The sequence below is a fragment of the Lemur catta genome, chromosome 9 (assembly GCF_020740605.2).
Source record: "Lemur catta isolate mLemCat1 chromosome 9, mLemCat1.pri, whole genome shotgun sequence".
Taxonomy (NCBI): Eukaryota; Metazoa; Chordata; class Mammalia; order Primates; family Lemuridae; genus Lemur; species Lemur catta.
In genome coordinates this window covers 10,331,606-10,339,436 of record NC_059136.1, presented here as the reverse complement: position 1 = coordinate 10,339,436, position 7,831 = coordinate 10,331,606, and positions in this window count along the sequence as shown.

Sequence of the window (7,831 nt, the reverse complement as noted above, 5' to 3'; positions counted from 1 at the left end):
TTAATCCTGACAACAACCTTCTGAGGGAGCTACAAACAAGTATATTCCCATTTTACAGATGAAATAACTGAGGTTTAGAGTCTGTGTTCAGCCTGCATGTTCTTAGCCAGCAGGCTATCTTGCCTCTCTAATGTAAAAGTGAGGGAATTCCCTCACCCGCCAACAAATTTAAGAAAGGAAACAATGGTAGTGGATGAGAACGTCATGTAAAGTGACACATTTCTTCTTTCTGGATTGGCGCCTTTCCCCACTTCCCATCAGCTGGGGATCTTCTTTATTTCAGCTTTGCATTAGCCATTCTAAACAGTTTTGAATTTGATGAATAACTTGGTTATCTGTTCCTCTTGCTAAATGTCTATGGTATTTGTGCTTGGCACCAAATTGTTCATTAATCCAAATACTTCAGCCTTCTGCTGGTGGAGAGAGAGACACAGATTCACTGTCAGTTCAAACAGTTGCCATTTGGTGGATAAATGGTTCCAAGCCGGTTCTTCTCCCAAGAATTTACTAGAATGGGGAGAGGTACATGCTGTGTGGTCTGTTCTCCATTACAGGAACCTGGTATGTCTTGTGTGTGGGTACCCGAAAGCTGCTTTAAAACTACAGGGGGTTACCAGATGTCTCTAAGGTGTGGTTTCAGGTATACCATAGTATTTTTGGGAATTACTACTGAAGAATTTCATGCTGACACTAAATAAATATGTCATTCTTCCAATAACATTTCCTACTTGCTTAGCAACATTTTCACTTGGGGAATGCAGAATAGTTACAGATGAGGTTCCTCTGGGTCAGGTGTGGGCAAGGCCAGTGAGTTACAAAGCCAGCGGCAATTCACTGATCCTTAGAAACAGGGGACTGTGGAGCTTAGAGACCCGGGGGGCAGCCAGGCCATGATTCTGCAGATTGAGAAACTGAGGGGTTAGAGATTAGACAAGATGTGATCGGGCCACACAGCTGGAGGGGAGGATGTCCTCAAGCCACACAGCTCTCTCTTTCCCCATACTCACTGCGGCGTCTTGAAAGTCTCCATCTCAACACTAACAATTAAGCAGTTCACAAATGCTGTTGCTTTTGGACTGGGCGTTGTAGGCAGAAGAATCTGTAAGCTGTAGACCAGATAGTAGGTGTGATCACAGTCTCAGACAAGAGTTTGAAGAGGAAAGTTGGGGAGAGACTTTCATTATAAACCCGTTATATACCAGCTATGGTCCCAGTAGGAAGAAATGGGAGAAGTCGTGGAAAAAGAAACATGGCAGCTCCAGGAGCTTTCTGAGAATCTTGGAAGTCGAGAAGGACAGGTGTGAAAAGACGGAAGGAGGGGTGTGAATCCAAATACCATGGAAAATGTCCCAGAAACTGCTGGCAGATCACTGGGAGGGCTCCCACCCAGCCTGCACTGAGGCTGGGAACAGAGAGCAAGGGAACACAAAAGGAAGGGGTACGGTTGATGGAGAGAAAACTGAAAACTCCGTGCCTGAGAAGCAGCCATGAGCTCGTCAGAGGTGGCATGGCAGCCAGGAGTCACCCAGACCTGCCTGCACCCTACCCTGTCACCAAGCCAGCTGGGTAACCTCCAGCAGGTTACTTACCTTCTGCAGTATAAGTTTGGGTAAATGTAAGTGGTCTGATTTCCGAATGAGAAGGCACGGAGTATGCGTCTTTACAGTGGGAATCAAAATCCAGGAAGAGGAGAGATGTCACTGTTTAAAGACACTTGGCATCCCCAGGACTGTTTTATTTTTCGGTCTGTCTGTATATGCATGTGTACCTCTCCTTTGGGTTGGTGAACTCAGCTCCTCTCTGACTACTTAGCTCCTGCCACGTTGGAGGGGCTCCTGGAACTATTTCACTGAAAGAGAAAATAAAACAGGAAATACCCACTGGGGAAGGAAAATTCAGAAGGTTGCTAATAGTTTTTGGTAAAATTATCAATAGATTAAATAGACAGTAAGACTGATTTTATATGTGTTTAATATGCACATAGAAACATCTGGAAAGATGCACGAGACTGTTAACAGTTACTGCCTCCAGGGAGAGTCACCTGATTTATTTAATAGGAAATCGATTTTTTTGACATGTGGATATATTACTGTTTCAATTTTTAAAAAATAATTTTAATGTTAGATTGGAGGAAACAGAAAGCCCAGAAAATTTGTTCTCCCAGCATTTTCTTTTCTTAGAAATCCCTTTTCTGTCTTCTCAGCACAGCGAATACCTCCATGCCTATCATCAGGGATGTGCTTTGGAAGGTCCCAAGGGGGACACACCATGCAGGTGTCCCAGGCCGGGCTGGTCCTCCAGGCCCTGGAAGCTGTTCCTCTCATGGGACCCATGTGCATGAACACTAACCCACGGGCAGTCTGACGTAGACTGTGCAAGAGGTAAAATCTTGACCGAGGTTGTTTCCGACAGTGTGAGGCCGATGCTAATGGAGAAAAGCTCTGTGGGTAATGGAGACGTCACCAAACCAAACTGCACATCTGGCACTACTGACGTCACGCTTTGCTGTCATGTCAGTAGTTACCTACAGAGACCAAGTGTCAGCGTTTTTTGAGAGATGTTGCCCCAGTTCTTTGGCTCCTGGCTTGGAAGAATCACAAGCCGGGCCGGTGCCACGGAGTGATGACAGACACGAGCAACTCATCCAAGCAGCTTTTATTGCAGCTTTTCAGCATAGGATAGAAAGCAAAAGTACATTTCCTGCGGGGAAAGGGGTCTGTCTCCCAAAGTGCAGAAGACGCTGAGGTCTTACTACACTTCTACTTTTATGTCTACACCTTATGATATGCTAAATGGTGGGCGGAATATTCATTACTTTCTTGGGAAAAGGGGTGGAGAATTCTTAGAGCCAAGGGCCCTCCCCAGTGTTATCCCTATAGGGTAACTTCCAGGGGTTGCATGATGATTGTAAACTGTCATGGCACTGATGGGTGTGACTTTTACTGTGCTAATGTGTGTTAACGGGGAACAGGTCACCTTTGGACCTGAGCTCCTAGTTTCTGCGCATGCTCTTGGCCGGGAAAAGTCCGTAACCGCAAGTTCCTGCTGTTGCGGGTTAGGTTCTAAATGCTCGTCGGCCGCCTCATTTTTGCCCCCTCCTCTGTTCCTGGGGTTAGCGCTGCCCACCTGCACCTGCCCCTGACACCGCCCATCTCCAGAAGCCGCACCAGCTTTGTAAAGGCCCGTGTTAATTTGTGGTAAGAGCATGGGAAATAATCTTGGGGCTCCTGAGACGCCACATAAACACCCCTCTCATAGTACTCATCACACTGTGCTGAAATTCTTTGTCCTCACATCTGACTCCCCCACCGGGCTGCCCAGAGCCGGCCAGGACCATCTACTGCTCTTCTCAGAACTCCCCAAAACCCAGCTCAGAGCCTGTCCCAGAGCCAAGTCCTCAGTACTTGTTAAATGAACAAAACAGAAAAACAATTAAGAAATAAAAAGGATTTGCCTTGTGCGGGAAAGAAAATGTTACAAATCTGATAATGCATATTTAAAGACTTGTCTAGGAGCAACCAAAATTTGCTAATGTGTTTTAAATCCATATGAAAGACTTCAAGTAGATGGTGAGATACTTACTCTGTTTCTAAAGAGAGCTATTGGACTGCCAGGGAAATGTGTGGTTTTAAAAAAAAAAAAACTATTAAAATACTAGAATAAGATGTATATGTTTTAATTACTAAGAGGCAGCGTCCCTTGTGGGGAGGGAGGGTGCACCAATGCAAATGAAATAGCGTGTGCACACAGAGAGAAAGGGAGCCCTGGATAATTAGGATGGCAGTGATGTCCTGGTGTCTAGAATGTCCAGCTGTCCTTCCACACGGTGCCTGTGTCCACAGGAGCACACACTGTATCTCCCACCCACAGAGGGGGCCCACCCAGCTAGGAAGGGTCATTTTTAATAGCTGCTTTGGTGGAATATATACTAAAAAGTACTATCATTAAGCACGCTTTCAAGTTCCAATTAGCTGGACGAAGCACAACATACTTTCTGAAAAGAGAACATGAAACCAGACCAATCTATTAGCATTCTTTGAGGAGGGAGATAGGGGCCTGGAGACGAAGGAGAAACCCAGGGATGAATTATGTTTAGACTTTCAAAATTCCTGGTGATGAAGTTTCACCCCAAAGGTCATTTACAATAGTAAGTCTCTCCAGCACATGGGGGGAAATCGCCACCACGGACCGGAATTATCCTCAGACAGGAAACAAAAAATAGGATAAACAGGTACTTTTCTGGATGAAGAATTATTAACAGTGGGGATCCCCCAGGATTGTGGGTATGCACAGACTTAGTTTACATTTACATGGATTATCTGAAGGAGAGGAAGCTCAGATGGTTCCAGGCCTTGGGATGAAATGAAGGCTCTGCAGAGATGGCAAACAAATGGTGATTAACTGCAGGATGAGCTTATGAGTGAGCGAGAAAATGCATATTAAACTTTTGCAGGCACAAGTCTTAGTTAATGCATTTATGAGAACATAATCCAAATTACAAGAAAAGGGACTCTGTCCAGTCTGTTTATAGCCACAAAAGGGGATCCTGGGGGGTCTTTGCAAGACATTTGTTTACTAAAGGCCACTCAGGACCAAGTGTTCAGAAAATGCTAAAATGCTACCAGAAATGGTACTGGGAACTAAGCTGAAAATAATATTCCACCTGGGCTATACCCAAACCAGGCCATTTTGTTACCTTCCCCTCGAGAAAAATGCCTCACAACTATTTAAGGGTGAGCAACATAGTGTCCCAGGGCGTTTCACGAGAGGCTGTGCTCCTTTGTTCCTTAAGGGCTCTAGTGCAGAAAGATGAAGCCAGAAAAGTGATATGATCAAAGTCTATAAAACTTTGAAGGTTATGGAAAGAGGGAACAAGGACAGGTTCATCAAATCTGAGACAACCAGACCCCAGGGTAGCTCTCTTGAAGTTGGAAAGAGGAATTTGAGGAATAAATTAAAAATAAGGATTAATTCCCACTCTTGAGTTGTAAATTGTTAGTTCTTCAAAACATGGTCTAAGCAAACATTTTTCAGGAGTTAGGAGCACGGGAGGATGCTCAAAAAATTTTGCCAAACTCTTGGCCAATAAACAAATGATGGATTGAGAGCCATTGGCAGCGTATCCCTACACTTCCAGCGTTGGCCAAAATCCGCAGGACCAGTGTTGGATCATTAGCTTCCTCCATATTAGACAGGGTTCTGTTAGGACAAGTGAGAGAAACCTAAAACAAGTTTCAGCAAAATAAGGAACCTTGCGGGCTCCCATAGCTGGAACAAGTACTAGTGTAGCTCACAGGTGCTCAGGAAGAGCCAAAGGGGGAGTCCCATGCTGAAGAGAGGCTTGGAGAGGGTCAGCCCTGAAAATCTCCATCATTCCCCAGAAGGCTGGCCAGATACAATACAGCTTAAGTGAAAACACTATGACAGCTCTTCAAATGCAGCCTCAACCCCAGTACTCATAAACACTTCCCCCAAGATTGCTGACCCTAAACCCATCCTATGTTGGAGAACTGGGGCTTTCCCTATAACAACAGTCTCAGGAAAGATTCTGATTGGTCTAGCTTGGGTCACATGCCAGTCACTGCTTATTGAAAGTGATTGTTATCTGTCTTGCTTTGACTTTAAGCCCAAGGGGCATAAACTGATTGACTTGGTCTGGATCTTCTGTGCACCTCCCAGGAGGGAGGAGGGCATGGGCCTGAGATTGATGGAACTTAGAAACCCAGCTATTCCCCTACACTTTAGGAGAGCACCTTAAAAATGCTGATGCCCAGGTTCTGCCCCCAGAGTTTCAGATTCAGCTGTTTTGGAGGGGGGGCCTAGGCATCTGTATTATTTTTAAATCCCCACACTGGTCTCCAAAAAAAATAGCCCCACCCACCACCTCTTGAGGCCTTGGGTAGGGCTCCCAGGAGCTTCACAGGCTTTCCCCAGCTCTTGCTCTGTTTCTGCAGCTTCGCCTCTTTCTCCTATAGCCATACTCCAGCGTTTGCACATCCTCAGGCAAGCCACACCTTGCACATGCCGTACTCGGTGCTCCTTCTACCTGGAGTTCTCTCCTTGCTCCTCCCTCCTTGACCACCATCTTCCCCAGCACATAGCACACTCCAACACCGGGACAACATCCCTCCCCTCCCTACATCCCTCCCCTCCCTGCATCCCAGGCTGGGCTGGAGGCCCCTGGCGCTTATGTTCTGTGTCTCCCCTGACAGAGTCTGTGTTATGCTTTATTGAAAGTAATTGTTAAGTCATCTGTCTTGCCTTGACTTTAAGCCCAGTGGGGACTTGCTCACTGTCATTGGAATGAGTGGCACACACAGCACACCAAGCATGGGGTTTGCAGTGCTCAGCTCTGCATTTTTGAGCCAGTTATTGCGTGAGTACTTCTGCTCGCTCAGGCTCAGTTTCCTCATCTGCAAAATGAGGATGATAATAGAACCTACCTTAGCTGCAAGTGTCTAGAAAGGTACTTAGCCAGCACCCGACACGATATAAGAGCATATCAAAATATTAGCCATTATTTCAAAAGACACGCTACGTTTTCAGTAAAGATCCTTCATCACTTGTCTTTTTCTGTTATCTATTTCTACCAGCAATTCAAAGACAGGGGCTGTCTTATTTATTTCTTTATCCCCCAAGGACTAACATGCAGTACATCCTGAATGGTATATTTATTGACTGATGACTCAGGCCCTAGATTTGGGAACATTCTGTTCTTACCCAGAAGTGGAAAAGTTAGCGTCCTTGACCACCACTGCCCCTGAGAGGGCTTCAGCTTTCTGCAGAACCCTTCCTTTCAGAATCCCCCTGACCTCCCACCAAACAGCTACCCACAGAGTGGAGAGGGAGAGAAGGTGGCGGGGGGTGGGGCATCAGCAGTGGGGCCTCCACAGCCAGGGCTGAGGAAAGGAAGCAGGAGCTATGCAGAAGGTCTCTATTCCAAGGCCTCGGCTGCAAGTTAGTGGAGAGAACATCAGTGGTCAGACTCTATGGGGCCATTTGTTTGAAGTCACCTACACTTTGAGTTAAGTGAGTTTCTATGGCCAATGGAGTGCTGAGTTCTAAAAACCCAACATTTTAAGAATTTCTGGCTCCTGCAGAGAGTTAAGAAGTTGTTAAAAAGTTGGTTGGTCTGGCCAATGTGACAGATTCCTCAAGGTCAGCACAACCCCATACTGCTCTATTTGGGGCTAGATTTCTCATGATAGTCTAAACTGTGCAGTGGCCAAATCCCCGCTTTGAGAGTGTCACACATTTCTCCTCATGAGAAAAAAGCCATTTGCATCCCTTTCCCAAATTACTTGCTCATGCCATAAGACTTGGGTCTCCTCCCAAATGGCAGCCAGTCCCCTACCAGGACTCTGGGGACCTCCCATGGCCCAGTGCCTCTTCCAAATTGTATTCTGTTGCAGTCTTGGGGTGGCAGTATTATCAGCCTGTCCCTTACAGATGAACAAACTGAGATATGGAGGTTAAAAGTCCTGCTGCCGGCTGGGCGCGGTGGCTCACGCCTGTAATCCTAGCACTCTGGGAGGCAGAGGCGGGTGGATCGCTCGAGGTCAGGAGTTTGAGACCAGCCTGAGTGAGACCCCGTCTCTACTAAAAATAGAAAGAAATTATCTGGCCAACTAAAATATATATAGAAAAAAAAATTAGCCAGGCATGGTGGCGCATGCCTATAGTCCCAGCTACTCGGGAGGCTGAGGCAGTAGGATCGCTTAAGCCCAGGAGTTTGAGGTTGCTGTGAGCTAGGCTGACGCCACTGCACTCACTCTAGCCAGGGCAACAAAGTGACACTCTGTCTCAAAAAAAAAAAAAAAACTGCTGCCAA